Source organism: Hyla sarda, chromosome 6 (genome assembly GCF_029499605.1).
Source record: "Hyla sarda isolate aHylSar1 chromosome 6, aHylSar1.hap1, whole genome shotgun sequence".
Lineage (NCBI taxonomy): Eukaryota > Metazoa > Chordata > Amphibia > Anura > Hylidae > Hyla > Hyla sarda.
Window position 1 is genome coordinate 132753741 of NC_079194.1, and position 20654 is coordinate 132774394.

The window sequence follows — 20654 nt, forward strand, 5'->3', positions numbered from 1 at the left end:
TGTAGAGAATGAAATGTACATAAAATATTATGCAATGTCTTCCACTCCAGTCACATCTAAAGCTGCAGTCACATTTCTGTTGAACTGTGCTGACAAACATATCACTAACAGATAACACGAGCTCCCAAAATGCACTACATATCTCTGTATTTCTAAAATGTAACTTTTACTTGCACGTCTCTGTCATTTTTTTCTTCATAGGCCTAGTCTAACTTTGCCTTGATCTTTTAAGGGTAAGATCACACGGTACGGACTCACAGCGTATTTTACACTGCGGATCCGCCGATGACCGAGCCCTATTGTGTTTCTCCTTCTGTGCCTGCTCGTAGCAGCAATCCGTCGCTGCTATGAGCGGACACACAAGTCCTGTGAGTCACCGCACACATGCGCAGTGTATTCATACATCGCAGCCGCTCTCGGCCTAGCTCAGGAAACAGAGGGAGCGACCATGATGTCTGTGAGTGTACTGTGCGTGGCGAATCGCAGGTCCCTGTGTGTCTGCTCGTAGCTGCCGGGGATTGGTGCTATGAGCAGGCACAGCAGGAGGCACACAATAGGGGTCGGTCATCGGCGGATCCGCAGCATAAAATACGCTGCAGATGCGTCATGTGGGACCCCACCCTAAAGGAATATTTTTAACATCAAAAGTAATTCACTGTTCACAGGATAGTAGAAAACATACTGAATGGTGAAGATTTGACTGCTGGGACCTCCACAAACAAATGAATGTAGGAAAATGTACCCCAAATGGACCAGCAGCACGCTTGCATTGTCGGTGCTCCATTTATTTTCAATAGGATTTCCGAACATTGATGAAGGCAGAGCTCGGCAATGTCCCCTAGCTCCATAGAGAATGAATAAAGCACTGGTTGTGAATGAGCACTGCCAGTCTATTCATAGCAAACTGCTACAAATGTAGAAACCAGTTTGTAACTATTGTAATAAATGAAGGAAATTAGGGAGGGGATAGGTATTTACATTTAGAAAAAAGACACACACAATTGTTTAATTTTCCCTCCTTCCTTCTAAAAGCCTGAGCTCTTTTATTTTTCCATTTTTGCCCCATGAGGTCTTGTTTTTGCAGGACTAACTGTACTTTTTAGCAACATCCATCCATGTTACTATAAAATGTACTACTGAGGAAAAAGAAGTTGTGATCCAGAAGAAGCACCTGGCCCAAAATGGCTGTCACTCTTGTTTCTGGAACAAACCTGCTTGTACACCCATGATTCAATAAACAAAAGCCTGAAAAAGGAACTGATGAGTGCTGCTTTTTTCTGTCTACCTGTTTGAATATATTGGAACTTTCCAATATGGCTGAGCACCACCGCATGGGCTATATGTACGTAACTGTGCCAGATAACTCTAAGCATTATGTCTGTGTACCGCCCTGCTTAAGTGCTCCTAAACCCACACTACTGCTTCTCCTGTCTGGGATTAGGACCTAAATATGGACACCTTGATAAATCTGAGCCAGTGACTGACTCCACCAGCAGAATACTGAGGAAATACAAATCCAAAACGGTGTGTTTGAATGCCAGTGTGACCGTACACTAAGCATTTCTGAATCTTCCCTCAATGTGCTGGAAAAACAATGTGCCCGGTAACTGGCAGTAATAACTGTCATGGTTGGTGTATGACTGAATTATGGAATGTTATAATTGATTAGATATGTCTATCATATTCTGTTTCTCCATTTTATTATAGTTTAACTTGTTAGGAGAGAGCTTATTTACAGACAGAGATTGACATCCAGGCTTGTTACCCACATAGAGCGCAGTCAGTGTTTTCAGAGCAGCTTTAGTGACTACTGTCTCAGCTTTCTAACCTTTATCAGTTCTTAATAAGATATCATCTTAGAAATTGTGGAGGAGCTTCATGTGTCCCGGAAGAAAGAGTAAAGGATTAATGTATTATCATAGAATTACAGCACAGTATCAGATCTAGCATAGTGGGTCAGCTTAGGAGATCTTTTTGGGGGCATCTGGTTGTTCTATAATGCAACAAGAAACTGATAAAAGTATTTAGAGATTTCTGTAAATATTAAGGAAAACAGACAGGTTAATCCTATTTGGACATATGTGAGAGAAAGATCACTTCTTTGGAAAGGACAATTTTACTTGGGGTAAACAAAGCAAAGTAGGATAGTCACCAGATTGGCAAACACCACTGTAGATGCCATCATTGAGAAGACTAAAGACACAACAGTCTTGAAAGGTACTGGTCATATTGTTACCAGGAGTTGAAACTTAAGGAGGGCAAGAAGAAGGATAAGAAGAAGAAGAAGGAAAAAGATGGAAAATAAAAGTATAAGAAGGATGAAAAGAAGCAAAAGAGAAGGATGAGGAAAAGAAGGCACACATGGATGGGAAGAACATGATGAAGACAATAAAAAACGAGAAGGATGAGAAGGCGATTGAGAAGACTTACAATGCAAACAATGAGTATGAGAAGAACAATCATAACAAAAAATAATGAGAAAAATAAAGTGGAGAAGAAAATAAAAAGGATGAAGATAAGAATATGATAATAGAAGGATAGAAGAAGGTCAAGAAGAAGAATAAGGATCAGAAGAATGAGAAGAAGAATAAAACAAACAAGTATTAGAAGGAAGAAAAGAAACAAAAGAACTAGAGATGAGCGAACTTTTGAAAAATTGCTGAATTTTTTGAAAAAATTTGGTTCGATCCAAATTTATTCGCAGCAAATCTATATTAAAAACGGCTATTTATGGTGTACAAAGAGCCACATTAGGGGTGTGGAACACTTTGCTGTGTTCTAATATGCATATGGAGTGTGCTGGGGTAGCAAAATAATACTGTTATTCAGTATGACATGCAGATTACAGGCATCGCTTTTAGAATCGCTGCCGCAGAGCGGCACAATGACAGAGCCTGGAGGTGGCATCAGTATGAAGAAACCATATAGTGACTGAATGACACAGCGTGGAGGTGTTGGCAGCATGAGGAGACCATATAGTGGCTGAATGACACAGCGTGGAGGTGTTGGCTGCATGAGGAGACCATATAGTGGCTGAATGACAAAGCTTGGATGTGGATGAAGCATGAGGAGACCATATATGGGCTGATTGTCACAGTGTGGAGGTGTTGGCAGCATGAGGAGACCATATAGTTGCTGAATGACACAGCCTGGAGCTGGGAGCAGCATGAGTAGACACTAGGGCTTCACAATCCCTAAGATAAAAAGATTAATTTTGAAATTTAAATTGAAGATTTAGGGTAGCTAGTGCTACCATAAAGAAATGTTTAGGCCCAGGCCCAGCAGCATCACTAAACCATATATTGGCTGAATGACACATCCTGGAGTTGGCTGAAACATGAGGAGACCATATAGTGTCTGAATGGCACAGCCTGGAGTTGGCAGCAGCGTGAGTAGACACTAGGGCTTCACAATCCCTAAGATTAAAAGATGAATTTTGAAATTTAAATTGAAGATTTAGGGTAGCTAGTGCTACCATAAAAAATTTTTAGGCCCAGGCCCAGCATCATCAGTAAACCATATATTGGCTGAATGACACAGCCTGGAGTTGCCTAAAGCATGAGGAGACCATATAGTGTCTGAATGGCACAGCCTGGAGTTGGCAGAAGCATGAGGAGATCATTGAAATGTAAGATTTTTAAACACAAATTTAAGATTTTTAAACTGAAATTTAAGATTTTGAAATTGAAATTTGAACTCAGTTTTAGTGTCCCAGGCCCTGGCGTGTGGGTACAATAACACAAATCTAACAAGGAGTCACATGTCACATGGCAGCACAATGACAGAGCCTGGAGGTGGCATCAGTATGAGGTGACCATGTAGTTGCTGAATGACACAGCCTGGAGTTGACAGCAGCATGAGTAGACACTAGGGCTTCACAATTAATTAAATGATGAATTTTGAAATTTCCATTGAAGATGTATGGTACCTAGTGCTACCATAAACATATATGGGTAATGTCCTAGGCCCTGCAGCATCACTAAACCATGTAGTTGCTGAATGACACAGACTGGAGCATCAGTAAACCATATATTGGATGAATGGCACAGCCTGGAGGTGGCTGAAGCATGAGGATACCATATAGTGTCTGAATGGCACAGCCTGGAGGTGGCATCAGTATGAGGAGACCATATAGTGGCTAAACGGCACATCCTGGAGTTAGCTGAAGCATGAGAAGAGACCATTGAAATTTAAGATTTTTTTAATAGAAATTTAAGATTTTTAAATTGAAATAGAGGATATTGAAATAAAAATTTTAACTCCCAAGTTTTAGTGTCCTGGGCCCCGGTGTGGGTACAAAGGACCAAATCTAACAAGGAGTCACATGGCAGCGCAATGACAGAGCCTGGAGGTGGCATCAGTATGAAGTGACCATGTAGTTGCTGAATGACACAGCCTGGAGTTGACAGCAGCATGAGTACACAAGAGGGCTTCACAATCGCTAAGATTAACTTATGAATTTTGAAATTTCCATTGAAGATGTATGGTACCTAGTGCTACCATAAACATATATAGGTAATGTCCTAGGCCCTGCAGCATCACTAAACCATGTAGTTGCTGAATGACACAGACTGGAGCATCAGTAAACCATATATTGGATGAATGGCACAGCCTGGAGGTGGCTAAAGCATGAACATACCATATAGTGTCTGAATGGCACAGCCTGGAGCTAGCATCAGTATGAGGAGACCGTATAGTGGCTGAATGGCACAGCCTGGAGTTAGCTGAAGCATGAGAAGAGACCATTGAAATGTAAGATTTTTTTAAATAGAAATTTAAGATTTTTAAATTGAAATTGAGGATATTGAAATTAAAATTTTAACTCCCAAGTTTTAGTGTCCTGGGCCCCGGTGTGTGGGTACAAAGGACCAAATATAACAAGGAGTCACATGGAAGCCCAATGGCAAAGCCTAGAGGTGGTATCAGTATGAGGAGAACATATAGTGGCTGAATGGCACAGCCTGGAGTTGGCTGAAGCATGAAAAGAGACCATATAGTGTCTGATTGGCACAGCCGGGAGGTGGCTTAAGCATGATGAGACCATAAAGGGTCTGAATGGCACAGCCGGAATTTGGCTGAAACATGATGAGACCATATAATGGCTGAATGGCACAGCCTGGAGTTTGTGGCAGCATGAAGAGACCATATAGTGGCTGAATTGCACAGCCTGGAGTTGGCGGCAGATGAGGAGACAATAGGGCCTCACAATCTCTAAGAATAAAAGATTAATTTTGAAATTTCCATTGAAGATGTATGGTACCTAGTGCTACCATAAATATATATATGTAATGCCCTAGGCCCAGCAGCATCACTAAATCATGCGGTTGCTGAATGACACAGCCTGAAGCTGGCAGCAGCATGAGTAGACACTAGGGCTTCACAATTCCTAAGATTAAAAGATGAATTTAGAAATTTAAATTGAAGATACATGGTAGCTAGTGCACACACAGCGATGTCTGTCCTATCTCTATGCAGTGTAATAATGTAATGAATGATATGATGAGCTTCAAAATGGCTGCCAAATATATAGGGCTGTGACATCACAGGGGTGACTGGCTGCTGATAGGCTGCATCCTGCATGTGATTCAGGGTCATCCCGCCTACTTCCCTTTCCGCCTTACCCCATGTACTGACATGTGGATCCGCCATTTTAGATGCACTGGAGACTGGACTGAAGTAAATGGAGTTTAATGAAGCGATTCGCGCTATAGAATCACAGTGATATTCACATTTGTTGCAAATCGAATATTTCATGAAATTCGTAATGAATTTGGGTTCGTCAGCTTCGATTCGCTCATGTCTAATGATAATAGGATAGAAGAAAGTCAAGAAGAAGAATTAGAAGAAGGACCAGAAGAGTGAGAAGAAGAATAAAGCAGACAAGTATGAGAAGGAAGAAAATAAACAAAAGAACACTGAGGAAAAGAAAGCAAAGAAAGAAATCAGAAGAATCAGAAGAGTGTAACGGGAAAGGATGGGAAGAAAAGGATAAGATAAAATGAAGAATGTGAAAAACATCAACATCAACAGATGGCAATGTGAAAAAGAGTAAGAATAGGAAATGGAGAAAGAATCCTGAAAAGTGCATTAAATTCTAGATCAATGTTCTGTTGATCTTCTCTTTCTTTCTTGAGTTTCAGAATAAATAAGGAGCTGCTTCTTGGAGGAACCATTTTTGCTTGTTGCTTCAGGACCATGGACAGGGCTTAAAGGGTACCTCTCATCAAATAAACTTTTGATATATTTTAGATTAATGAATGTTGAATAACTTTCCAATAGCATGTTAATGAAAAATAGGCTTCTTTCTATTGTATTTTTCCCCATCAGTCCCGTCAGCAAGCATTTCTGACTCATGCTGGAGTCCTAAACACTCAGAGCTGCCAGCCTGCTTTGTTCACAGCCAAACAGGCTGTGAACAAAGCAGGCTGGAAGCTCTGAGTGTTCTCCTTTGTGAACAAAGCAGACTGGCAGCTCATAGTGTTTAGGACTCCAGCATGAGTCTGAAATGCTTGCTGCCAGGACTGGTAGGGAGACCCCTAGTGGTCATTTCTTCAAAGTGGAAGATTAAATAGAAAGAAGCATATTTTTTAATAACATGCAATTGTAAAGTTATTCTGCATACATTAATCTATAATATATCAAAAGTTTTTTTTGATGAGAGGTACCCTTTAAGCTCACCCCTCCCTGATCTGTGCATCTGCTGAGGTTTCACAGCTGCTCTTCTTGAAGGATAAAGGGATGTACATTTTCACTTTTTAAACAAAGGTTTCTTGTCTCTGTCCAGATGACTTTGAATATTCTGTTTTCAGTGTTAAGTGAAGATGAATATATAATACTGAGGCACCAAAATAACAAAATGTAGCAATCGCAGAATGTAGCAATACACAGTAAAGAGGTCCCCAACATATACACATACTGTACACTGTAGAAAATGAAAGTGTAAAATTACGTAAATCAACGTATTATTACAATGTTATCAGTGGCTTTGTATTTACACACTCAGCACTACTACATCTGCTTTCCTTACCAGGATCAATATGACAGCAGTAGAGGACAAGACAGAATAAATCCAATTTCGGCTCTTTTCCCAAATGTGGAATTTTTATTCATAAAAGCAATATAGACAATTAAAGCACTTACAATGCATTTCTGGTTCGTACCGAACCCTTTCTCGAGTGTATGTACACACATTATTTATTTACTGCCCATTTCCGTTTTGAGATGAAGTTTTCATGTTTTTCCAAAAACTCCAGATTTATTATTTCTGTACCTGAAACCAGGAATATAAAGTAATTGACAAAAGGATTGCTGAGCTCACAGAGGATCGCCAGGTTTAAAATACCACCCTGCCACTACAACTCCCAGCTAGCCTGCAATACAATACCTATACTTCCCTTGAAATTCACAATGTGATTCAAGGAATTCTCTTCAAGAATTTGAAAAAAGTTTAAAAACAAAACAAAACAAAATGTGCTAACATGTGGGTTTTCAAGAAGAAAAAGGAAGCCCATTTGGGAATAAAAAAATAATAATAATAAAAAAAACACTAAGCTGCATTTTTGCAAGAAGTATCGCTGACCTAAAAAAAAACACCCTACAAGTGAAAAAAAAAAACACTAAGGAAACACAACATTTTGGATGGACAAAACAGGATACTTGTGGTTGATAAAGTTCTATTTGTCATGCATTTATAGAAATGCATGAATACTTCAAATATTATCACAAAATTATTCTGAATATAACAATGCTTAGGATACTAATTGCATCAGATCATAAATAGTAAAATTATAAAATAATATGCAAGTTGTGGTACAATATAAAGCTACGAGCCAGGCAGACCATCCAAATGGAGCAATGTCAAAAGCTTTTAAAATAAATCTATTTCATAGGTCATAGGTCAATGAGTAGCAAAATACACAGCAGCAAATATGCAGCAAACCACCAAGTTTAACCCTACCTTTAGGCTAAGTTTCCACTTTTTTTTCTGGCAGTTTTTGGAAAACTGAGTCAGAAGTGGATCCACAAGTCCTTCCTTTATAAGTCCCATTCCTTTTGAATACACTTCTGGCTTTGGCTCAAAAACTGCAGTGGCAGTTTTCCAAAAACTGCCAGGAAAAAAAAAAAAGTGGAAACTGAGCCTTAAGGAGCAAATAGGGACAAAATGACTTGGGTTATAAGTAGGGACTGACCTTTGAAATAAGGACACATGGGAGGTATGAAAAAACCTCCTTACTTTTAAAACTGTGTTTGTTGCTGAAGGCAACCAATCAGAGTTCAGCTTTAATTATTTATGTTTCTCTGAAAGCTTCGCCATGATTGGTTGCTGCCTTTTCCCCCTCTTGGCACTCTGTGCAGCATTAAATAACACTGACTACAATCCATGCACATTTTAGTTATCAAAACTGTCTGAGACATAAACTGTCTTATTCGCCGAAGCAACCAATCACAGCTCAAGTTCTATTTTTACCAGGGCGGCAACCCAGGGGGTTGTATGCTGGAACCAGTAGTACCCATAATATGTCAACAGTGCTGCAAGGCAGTTCTATGTAACCCAGCTCTAGTTGTGCACAGCTTTGTCAATAGAGAGGCTACGAGTGGTGGTGCTATAGCGGGACTCTTGCAGCATGTCTCAGTTTACTGTGTACTGGTGATGTTGGTCAGGATGCCCTTGGTGTTGTTGGTACATGCAGATAACCAGACCCAGGTAAAGGAGAAGGTGCAATGCAATTTTACATGTGAACTTTAGATACCCTCAAAAAAACTTGGCAATCTGATGCCAAAATACAAAAACTAAACACCAAAAAAACATTGGCACATATCATAAATTGTAATCAATGTAGAAAAAACGTTATTGAAATATAAACACATACAGATAAAACATCAGTACCCCAACAACACCCACCACCCTTACAGTATTCACAGTAAAAGTACAAATACACAAGGAGACTGAAATAAAGTGAAAAACTAGACTAAAGTTACAAACCATGTCTGCCATGTAGAGTAAATCCACCTGGAATACTGTGTACCTCAACAATCGCTTTTCTCAATAGAGCTTTGTCAGGGGGGGTGTCTAAACTGGATACCAGACCCTCCCCCCCCTCTCTCTCTCTCTCTTAATTAAATAAATAATTCCAAAACGAATCAAGAAACAAAGATACGGTTTGCACCAAATGGATGGAAAAGAGACCGGGTTTTGTGTGGCAATGAAAAAAAATAGTTCTTTTGGCGACGGGTTTCAAAACAGTTTCTGTCACTGGTCAGCAATATGTAGCACTGTTACGGAACAACATTATTCCTGAACTGCAAGCGCGACAGGCACTCCAAACAGTCACCTTTATGCAAGTTGGAGCACCACCTCATATTGCTCTGCTTGTGCAATGCCTGCTATGCTCAACATTTGGGGAGGATCGCATTATCAGTCACTACTTTAATCACGCATGGCCTCCAAGATCTCCCGATCTGACACCCTGTGACTTTTGGCTATGGGGATTCTTGAAGTCAAAAGTTTACCGTGACCAACCGGCATCAGTAGTAGCACTGAAAGATGCCATCCTTCAAAATGTGTCTGCCATAACGCAAGAAATGCTACTAAATGCTGTATAGCGCCATCTGTTGGTCGCCAATAAAACTATTCTTTTTCGTTGCCACACAAAACCTGGTTTCTTTTCCATCCGTTTGGTGCAAACCGTATCTTTGTATCTTGATTCGTTTTCAAATTATTCATTTTTAAAGTTTGTCTTGACTTTTGGATCAGCCGGTATATATATATATATATATATATATATATATATAAATGACCTGATGACCTATCCCTGATAGTCTTGCAGCCTTATTAAATCCTGGCACCAATTGTGTTGGTTGAAACATCTACACATGAGTGGTAAAACAATTCACCTATTTAACATGGCATGCACGCTTCCTTCCTACTCCAGGTAAAGCACACCACACAGACTCTGTAATGCGATGCAATTTCAGATGATGCGTGCATCACGTGATTAGTGACGCAACGTCAGTACCCGATCACGTGACAACCAGTCACATGATCGCGTGAAAGATCATATATGGTGTGAAACCAGGGTGCATGTGCAACACAGACAGAAGTAGTGGAGTTGGGGTGCTGATGTTTTATCTGTATGTGTTTATATTTAAATAAAGTTTTTTCTACACTGATTACAACTTATGATCTGTGCCAATGATTTTTTGGTGTTTATTAACTTTAGATGTAAAAAGCAGTCCCAGGCTGCTCTTCTTTAATGTGCAGAGGAGAGGTGTTTGTTGCAGTATATCAATGATCAAATAAACATTTACTTGAAAAAGGACTTTCTGCTTTAGGAGTTCTGGACTCAGCAGTTCTGGACTCAGCAGTCGTGTCTATGCCAATACATAAATTGGTTCCAGTGTAGAGTATAGCCTGACTTGTTGTAGAGTATAGCCTGGCTCAGAAGATATTTGACTGAGACTTGTGTGACCAAAATTTTACTCACAGAAGCAGGGTCTTCTTAAGGGTGTAGCTGAGGTAACTTCTGCGCAGGATTCCATTTCTATGGTGTTAACTTTACTGCAACACATTCCAGCTGGCCTATCTATATGTGTATGTCCCGAATCGGAAATCAGTTCTACTAACTGGACCAGGGCAATGCCTAGTTTTCTCTATGTGCTATCAGGCCTTTTGACTAAACTTATCCTGAAAGCTCCTTCCTTTACTTGGAGTGGACAGTGGACACCCTGTCAGCGTGGAATAGGCTAGATGACAGACTTTGTGTCACTCAATTCTCTGGTTCTTCTTGTGTTCTGGCCCTTAAAGGTGACCTGACTCCAATGTAAGCTGCATAATACCTGTATGTAGTGCATTAACCCTTGTTGCACCTTGCAGTGTCAGCTACAGTATACTAGGCAAAATACAGTACATCACACATAAGAAATAAAGACACATTTTTATCTAATATAAAGACACAAGTTCATCCTCCATTTAGCGCTGTTGTGGGACATTACAAGTGAGCAATTTAAGAAATTAACGCTGAGCTTTGATAGGTTGCTATGGGCAAATAAGACAGTTTCTCTGACAGTTTTGATAAATCTGCCCTATTGTTTGTGCATTTCATATTTCATGTGCATTTCATATTTCCCTATAGATTTCCAGATAAAACCTGGCTGTAGAATAAAAATGCAGCTAATAAAAAAAAACAAAAAAAAAAAAAAACGCTACAATCACTTTAGCAGCACCAGCCTATAAATTGACTGGTACAAAGTATGTTAAGCACTGGGCCTTCCTGTCATGGGATATAGGTGAGTAGTGGCATGATCTAGTTCTGGAGGTTGGTGACTGATATTTTGATTGGACCCTTTAGTTTTTGGATACCACTGGCTTTTTAGGTGATGATGAATGTCACAGCGAGCGCTCCAGTCTCCACCTCCGGACCGGAGCACCCACTGCCTGTGTCCTCCGTGCTGGGGTCCCGGCATCTCCCGGTCAAACACACTGACCGGGAGCGTGGGTCTCACTGTGGCAGGGACGCGGCTAGCGTGGCGGCTGGTCCCCGCTCACGTGCCGCGTCCCCGTTCATCTCACCTGCTCCCCGCGCGGCACTCCTTGCTCCTGGGTCCCGGCGCGCGCGGCCCCTCTCTCTAGGGCACGCGCGTGCCTGCTTCATGAAATTTAAAGGGCCAACGCACCGGTGATTGGTGCGCTGGTTCCACACCTCCCATTGTGAATTCCAGATAAAAGGCACCTGCCCCTTCCTGCCCTAGCCGGATCTTTGTGCCTTGTGCCTCTGAGAAAGCGTTCCCTACAGTGATTATTGCCTTGCCAGTTGCCGTACCCATTGCTACCGTATACTCGCCTGTGAACCCTTGCTGCCTGTCCTGACCTCTGCTACGTCCGACCACGCTCTTGCCTGCTCCCTGTGTACCACGCCATATCAGCCACCAGAGAGGTCGAGTCGCTACTGGAGGATACGACCTGGTGGTTACAACCGCAGCAAGTCCATCCCGCCTTGCGGCGGGCTCTGGTGAAAACCAGTAACCACTTAGAACCAGTACAACCCGCGTCATCGCCTCTCTGGTTCAGAGGATCCACTACCAGTCCTGCCGGTACGTGACAATGAATTTGTGGTGAACCCATATTACATATTGTACTTTCTGTAGACATCTTACATCCACAAGGTAAATGGTCCAGAAAGGTTATATGGAAGGCATTATGCAGAGTGACTGAATATGCTCATTCCACAGTGACAGTGGAAGTGAGAAGGAGGTGTCAGTACCTCAGTCCTCAGCCAACTCTTAAGCAGAGGATGTGTTGATAAGAGGTCCCTGGGGAGCATTAATATCATACCAACCTGGGAGTGCATCTTGTATCAGCACAATGACTAATATCACTCTGTGCTTGTGTAACAGGAACCTCAGTGTGCAGATCTCCACCTCAGATAGAGAGCGCCAAATGGACTTAATGGATCGCTTCTCCCTGCAAATTACCAGACACTTCCCTCACGAAGGGGTGACCCTGTCCCTAAAAGCTTCACTAAAAGAAACGTGTCTCCAAAGAGTTCAGCAATCTGCTTGGATCATCTCTGAGGTGCAAAACCCAATAATGCAGTAAGCGAACGCATGAACCATGAAAGAGACCATGATATCAGAAATAGTTCTATGAAAATCTTTAATTTAGAAGAAAATGTGTTTGAAGAGGCATCGGGTGCTAGGTCTCTCACTCTCTCTATGTCCAGTCTTATACATAAGTATGTGTACATAAGTCTTATATATAAGTATGTGCCCCCTTGTGTAATTATACATTGGGTTGATTTTAAAAATGAGAATAAATTAGCTTATCTATCTATCTTGTATCTATCTATCTATCTCATATCTATCTATATTGTATCTATCTATCTATCTATCCTGTATCTAACTTTCTATCTATCTATCTATCTATCTATCTATCTATCTATCATCAATCGCCCATCTTCTTTATCTATTTATCATCTATGTAAGAGCACAGCAAATCTTATAGCAAAACCAGATGGTTTTCTGTCTGTCTATTTCTATATGTTTTTAGCATTCACAGAATGTTTTCCATTATAATGCTTCCAGCTTTTACACATCAATGTGTCAGGAATTGCTGCTCCTAAATCTATGGTGTTAATGAGAGTTCAGTCATTTACATTCATTTCTAAAGATTGACGGAAGTATAAATCATAATCTCTATTAGGGACATTTATCAATGTTTGCTTATGTATTCATTTTTTTAGTACTCTTTTCTTTACTTTTTTTTTTGCTTATGTGCGACTTATTTATCAACTGCTTTCAGCCTGTTGATAATTTTCTTTCACGTAAGCAATTTTTCCTTTTTTACTTTGGTAGTAGCTTTTTCTGCTCCATGTATGAGCTGGAGTAAATTTATAAAATTTTTAACCTTGTTGCGACTTTTTCCTGCACAGTTGCGACTGTCGCAGTTAATAAATACCAGACTACTCGTAGTCCATTTATTACTACGTAGTTAATTTTGGGAAAACTTGCTTTTCTCGCTTTCCAGTCAAAATGTCGCACGAAAAATCGCGTAGTCGCAGGTGCGACATTTGTACAACATTTTTAGTAAAATTTTTTTTTAACTAAATCGCTTGATAAATGTCTGTCTATATCTATAACATGTTGACCTCCAGGGGAGGCCCCAGTTTCCTACAATGTAGTATGAAGACATTTCTCAGATTCTCTCATTTTTAACACCAAACCCCAGTTGTGTCTTCTGTTAATCCCACCTAATATCAAAAATCCTAAAAAGCACCAGAAGACTGGTCACCACTATCCTGACTACATCTAGGACTGGACTATGACTGACCCATGAGGCATCAAATACCCAAAAAATTACAGGCCTGGCTACCATCCATGTCCATGTAAGTGAACTCAAAAATATGAGACATATATCAAGTAGTGTTGAGCGGCATAGGCCATATTCAAATTCGCGAATATTCGCGAATATATGGACGAATATTCGTCATATATTCGCGAATATTCGCATATTCGTATTATTCTCGTTTTATTTTCGCAAATGCGAAACATTTGTGTATGCGAAAATTAACATATGCGAAAATTGGCATGTACAAAAATTAGCATAAGCGAAAATTCGCATATGCGAAAATTAGCATAGCAAATGTTCGTATATGCGAAAATTCGCACGCCAGCCTCACACAGTAGTATTAGAGCCTTCTTTACACCACACAAGCTGGAAGCAGAGAGGGGTGATCACTGTGATGTGTACTGTGAAAAAAAAAAACGAATATTCGTAATTACGAATATATAGCGCTATATTCGCTATATTCGCGAATTCGCGAAATTAGCGAATTCTCGAATATGCGATATTCGCGAATAATATTCAAATTGCGAATATTCGCGAGCAACACTAATATCAAGCTCCAGATCTGACTGCAGATATTTTTACAGTCTCCAGAATCTTCTTTATGAATATAAGATATTTTTCATCATTTGCCACTACTCCATTTGCAGTGACAAATAAGAAGCAATTTAGAAGCATAATATGAGAAACTGTATAGAGATAAGATTCTGGCATCTAATGGCCAGCTCCTGTGCTGCAACCTAATCCCATAATGATATTTGTAGCTTTCTCAGGTGCAATTTTTCCACACTTTAAACCATTATATGAATTTCCGTCAGATCAAACGGATACAATTCAATATTAAGATCGAGCTGAAAACATGATAATACCGTCATGGTTATTGGAAGGCCCACCCCCTGTCAATAAAATGACAACTTCCTTTCATCAGAAGTTATTAAATCGACTTGAGAGACAACTCGAACTAGTGCATGAGATTGTGCTATGGCTTCCAGCTAGAAAAAAGGGAGAGAATTACTTTGTTCATAATAAAAATGTTTAAAAAAAAAAGACTAATTTACTGGTTTCAGCAAGTTTTTGGCATAAATTGCTCTTACAAAAATTCTAAAAAAATAAGAAATTATGACAAAGCAACTATTTCACCCTTGGGCTGTCTGGAAGGCATCATGAGTGATGAGAAAAGTGGGCATTGCTTTTAAGAATAAATTTATTAGGAAGAACATTTGAAAATGGAACAGATTTTGGCTAACACCTACATCAGCTCATAGCAGGTATAGATCTGATTTTATGACTGGTAGACAGGTCCAAATGTGCCAAGTTTATTAAGAGGTGTGCACGGTTTAATAAATCTGGTGTAAAGGATGCCAGCTATTTCTTTCTCTAAAACTGGCATAAGATTCAGCCATCCTAGTAAATGTGGGACAAAAAAATTCATGCTATGAAAATGCTAAAACTTTGGTTAAACAAAAAGAAAAATGGGGAGATTCTATGTATGTAAAAGACTTATTTTTTCTTTATTGGCGATGAGGGGTAAAATTATGAGCCCCAATGCCAAGTCTGTAACAGGTCCCCCATCTACCATGTACTGTATACATTTTATTGGTGTCTTTTGTGGCACAGGTGTGTAGAAATGTGCACCTTTAATAAGGTCCACACTATCACTCCTGGATACATCATGGGAGGGGGGTTGGGAGGGGGGTTGGGCATGGCTCTAAAAGCATTGATTGTGGTGGCATCATGGCTTCGGGAGTATACTGCTGTTTTATGGACAATTTTCAGATGATTCAATAAAGGAAGATGTTTTAATACAAAGTCAGAGTGAGGACAAACATCTCTTTGTGATAGGTCTTCTTAAGAGTTAGAGGGGTATTTGGCTCACTCACAAACTAGGGGAAGGGGGAACCCTGCACTTGCTATGCTAAACCCAGATTTACTGTACAATTTCTGTTATAAAGCGGGCATCTACAACAACGGTTCCATAGAGTGACATGAAGTATTACAGTTTTCTACATATGGCTTTAGGCACAGGTCACAAAGTGCTGAACTAAATGCTACTTCTATGTGTCATATAACAACCTCATCTTTTTTCATGAAATTGGTAAATACACTATGGAGTCATTCCTTACTGACAATCCATACCATGATGACACATCTCCAGCACATGGCATTCCTCTTCGGCCATATATCAGCATCCCGATCCTGCGGAAAGGCACAGCACTTGTAGTTGTCTGAGGACTGGAGAGCGAAAGATGAGTCTGGTACCCGGGGCCACCACTCAGCTCACACATTATGCTCTCCATGAACATCCCTGAAAACCACAGAACTTCTGACAGCATGTGATATAAAACGGCGTAATTGGTTGTCGGAGGTTAACAGATTACAACTTAATATGAGCTGTCAGAGAGAACAAAGAGAAAAGCAGAAAGAGCTGGAAGTTATCCAGAAAAGATCTGTGACTCACGGATATTACTAGACCAGAAAGTCAGAGGACAAAACAAAAACATCTGCGACCCGGCATCCTAATTCAGTTTGATGTCCTTAGCATATGTGAAAATTTGTGAAGTACAGAAGAATGACATCTATCTATCTTTATCTTAGTTATATATATATATATATATATATATATATATATATATATATATATATAGTGTAGTAAATTATCATTTTTTTTGTTTTATTATGTTATGAATTATAAGATTTCTTTTTGTTGTATTATGTTGAAATTATAATAATAACTCTTATTAAAATTGGCTTTCTGGGTAAAAAGTATATATCTTTTTTAAATCTGGTCAGGGAGGGGGTAAGTAAAAGAAAAAAGAACACTTGCTTACCCTCCTTGCTCCCGCACCCCTAATGGTATTACAGAGCTTGGACCCCGCTGTTCGGCACTTCTGGGTTTGAGGACATGATGTCACACACTTGCTCAGCCAATCAGTGGCTCCACTGCAGCCGCTGATTGGATCGGCAGCCGTGTGATGTCATGTCCCTGAATCCGGAGGCCCCAGACAGTGAACAGCGAAGCTTCGTAATACCAGAAACAGCGTGAGAGCAAGGAGAGTAGGGGGGGGGGGGGGGGAGGGGGGGTTACTTATTCCCTGACCAAATATATTAAAAAAAAATCTTTATTTCTGGAAGTATTATTATTATCACAACATAATAAAACAAAAAATAATGATAACAATTTACTATACTAGATAGGTAGACAGAGTAGAAAAACAGCACATCCCTTTTCTTTTCCATGGGTGTAGTTGGTGCACACAAGTTCTGGAGCCTGGGTTGGGGGCACTCCACTTCAGACAGTAAAGGGAATCTTCCCACAGCACACAAAATTGGTGAAAAAAAATCCAAGTGTTTATTCCATGGCAAACAAAATGGTGTCTTACAGCAAGCAATAGATAGATAGATAGATAGATAGATAGATGCCATTATTCTGTAACACACTCATTTTAAATATGGATGCTGGGTCCCAAAACTCCAAAAATCCAGAAACGTTCTGAATAAAATACTTTATGTGCAGACATTATTATCCTTATTAGTAGAAGTAGATCTACTACTATCACTGCAGTGTATGAATGTGATCTATATCCCTGGTTAAGTCATACAAAACCTTTCACATAAAGTTCACAGCTTTTAAAAAGCAAGACATTTGTATGTGAGCTACAAGCATTCATGTATTACTATGGCTGGTAAAAATCGTCATTACCGCGCTGCAATATTACCTAACAAATACGGATGTCTGCCTTTTTAGTGATATAAATGGCCAGGTATTAATACGTGGCAATAAGTGGATCAATAAAAGAGAGAAAAGACCTAGAAATAAAAGGAGCTGCTGCAAAGGGCGAGGGTCACACATCTGATATTACATGCAATAAATTAGCGCACAGAGAAGAAGGGGCATTGAACGCTTGTCATGATCCACTCCCGCTATTCATGGTCTAAGTGTTTAATCCCCCCAGGGCTTGTGCTTATATTCCCTATCAGCAGACAATTGTTCTGCACGCAGCCTTAGAATATTGCTCATTTTTCGCTAATAAAGTGTTTTTCTCCCGCTGTTTTGCTTACTTTCTGCTTCTGAATTTTGATAGTTTCTGGTTTTCTCTTCCCTCACACCCCACTGGCTGTTTCTTCACCGCATAAATCATTCAGATATTTTAGATTCAATGTTTCCGATTTTCATATTTAATTTTGGGAGTGTGAAATATTTATCAGCTGCACTTCCTGAAGATTTTACTGAGACCGAGAACAAACAGCTCATTTGTTATGTTTCAGTGAACACCCAGCCAAACAACCCTGAGGATGAACTGAGTACCTTCACTCACATAATAGGTGGATCATGTACTGATTAGGGAAGAGAACATTCAACCTAAGGGCCTACTATATTAGGAGGCTTTATCATAAGATGTATCTACTATGCCTATATGTCTCATATCTCTCTATCTCATATCAATCTACCTCTATCTATCTATCTCCTATCTATCTATCCATCTATCTATCAAGACCAGGAAGCAGGTTTAGAGTTCAGTGGTCAACAGGGACAGATCATCATTGGCGCTATGGAGCGCCTGCTGTGAGGGGACTATACTGCACCTAATGTAGGGTAACTATACTGCACCTAATGTGGGGGAACTATACTGCACCTAATGTGGGGGAACTGTACTGCACCTAATGTGGGGGAACTATACTGCACCTAATGTGGGGGAACTCTACTGCACCTAATGTGGGGGAACTCTACTGCACCTAATGTGGGGGAACTATACTGCACCTAATGTGGGGGAACTATACTGCACCTAATGTGGGGGAACTATACTGCACCTAATGTGGGGGACTATACTGCACCAAATGTGGGGGGCTATACTGCACCTAATGGGGAGAACTTTTCTGCACCTAATGTGGGGGAACTGTACTGCACCTAATGTGGAGGAACTGTACTGCACCTAATGTGGGGGAACTATACTGCACATTATGTGGGGGAACTGTACTGCACCTAATGTGGGGGAACTATACTGCACCTAATGTGGGGGAACAATACTGCACCTAATATGGGGGAACTCTACTACACCTAATGTGGGGGAACTATACTGCACCTAATGTGGGGGAACTATACTGCACCTAATGTGAGGGAACTATACTGCACCTATTGTGGGGGGCTATACTGCACCTAATGGGGAGAACTATACTGCACCTAATGTGGGGGAACTATACTGCACCTAATGTGGGGGAACTCTACTGCACCTAATGTGGGGGAACTATACTGCACCTAATGTGGGGGAACTATACTGCACCTAATGTGGGGGAACTATACTGCACCTAATGTGGGGGCTATACTGCACCTAATGGGGAGAACTCTACTGCACCTAATGTGGGGGAACTGTACTGCACCTAATGTGGGGGAACTATACTGCACCTAATATGGGGGAACTGTACTGCACCTATTGTGGGGGAACTATCTGCACCTAATGTGTGGGAACAATACTGCACCTAATGTGGGGGAACTCTACTGCACCTAATGTGGGGGAACTATACTGCACGTAATGTGGGGGAACTATACTGCACCTAATGTAGGGGAACTATACTGCACCTAATGTGGGGGGCTATACTGCACCTAATGGGAAGCACTATACTGCACCTAATGTGGGGGAACTGTACTGCACCCAATGTGGGGGAACTGTACTGCACCTAATGCAACCTAATGAAGCAAGTGTGGTCCAGATTCAATACACAGATAAGCCTCAACAATTTGTAGTTAAGGCAGAGATGTGGTCAGAAGTAATCCAAGTTCAGTACACAGATAAATGGCAAGATGAAGGCAAAAAAGCGCACAATTGGCCAGACTGAAGACAGGAAGTTATCTAAAATTGCCCAGTAATCTAAAATTGTAAGGGCCAAGCGCCAAACAGACATGGAACACAATTGCTAAATTGTTATTCCTGATAAAATTATACAGTGGGTCCTCTTGTAACAATATCAGTTGGTTCCAATGCTGAGTCCATAACTCTATGGAAACCTGGTAATTGGTGCTGAAGCCTAAAAGTCCTCCCAAAAATAGGAAAAAATTAGGATGAACAACAACAACAACAAAAAAGTAGATAACTAATATGGATAAAGCAAGTCCTTACATATAAAATTAAAAAAGAAGTGCTGGAAGCTGTAAATCACTGTCTATGTAGAGGACAGTAGCTTATTTAGGGTCCTGTACAGAACACACAGTGTCCCAAAAAAGTTAAATGGACTACCCGCAAGTGTCCAAAGGGCAGCTAACCTTGGCACAGGTAAAGATTTGTACAGGACATGTACTACCTCCCTGTGCTGTAGGGGTCTGTGGAGAGATTCCTTTTTCTGCTTGAAGTTAGTGTGCCTTTGACCCAGGCTATAGATTCTGCGGACACCCGTTAAAGGGCAATTTCTATAGATGGAATTGGCTGTTGTTCTTCCTCTATCTATCTATCTATCATCTAACATCATATCCACGAACTGAGAAGCCCCAGACAGCAGAAACCAAGCTCTGTAATACCAGTAAGGGTACAGGAGCGAGGAAGGTAAAGAAATGTTTTTTTTATTTTTTATTTACCCCCTTCTTGACAAGATTCTAAAAAAAATAATTTATACTGTACCAGGACAACATATTTTAATCCTGTAGTGCCTCCCTATACTGTAGGGAGGGACTACCAGACATCCAGTCAGTGCAGGTGTTTTGAAATGTCCATTCTGATTGGTCAGTTCATCCAGCCATCGTATGTTGAGCCTGGTTTTAAAGGGGTACTCCACTGGAAAACATTTTTTTTTTTTTGTTAATCAACTGGTGCCAGAAAGTTAAACA